At 56.0% G+C, this 366-nt stretch overlaps 1 protein-coding gene across 1 annotated transcript in view; it reads left to right on the forward strand.

The window, feature by feature from the left end:
- The window catches only part of CBFA2T3 (CBFA2/RUNX1 partner transcriptional co-repressor 3), a 25,676-nt gene that overhangs the window by 21,627 nt on the left and 3,683 nt on the right, over positions 1–366 (forward strand). The window lies entirely within an intron of this gene.

Genomic DNA, 366 nt, shown 5'->3' on the forward strand with positions numbered 1-366 from the left:
CCCTCGCACATGTGGAGTCACACGAGGCCGGGGCTGTTTGCAATAAAGCAAGGGGTTTGGCCCAGCTGGGAACCATTTGCAATTCATTAAAAATCCCCTTTTTTTTTTTATTTCCCTTTTAATTTCGCGCTGACTCTGCACTGTCACCCCTCTCCGGAGGGATTTGCCGACCGCTGGCATGCCTGGCAGTGCCAGCGCTGCCGGCAGATGTTCAAGCCCGGCGTCGCCTGTCCCTCATTAGCAGAGCAATAACAAAAAAGTGCAAAAAAAGCCCCTTTTCCACCTCTGCCTCCGCGGTTCCCCGGAGCAGAGGTCCGTGCTCGCCGCAGGAATCTGCCTGCGAAGCTGCCGGAGCCGTTTGCTCCT

The sequence above is a fragment of the Egretta garzetta genome, unplaced genomic scaffold (assembly GCF_000687185.1).
Source record: "Egretta garzetta isolate BGI_Z169 unplaced genomic scaffold, ASM68718v1 scaffold395, whole genome shotgun sequence".
NCBI lineage: Eukaryota > Metazoa > Chordata > Aves > Pelecaniformes > Ardeidae > Egretta > Egretta garzetta.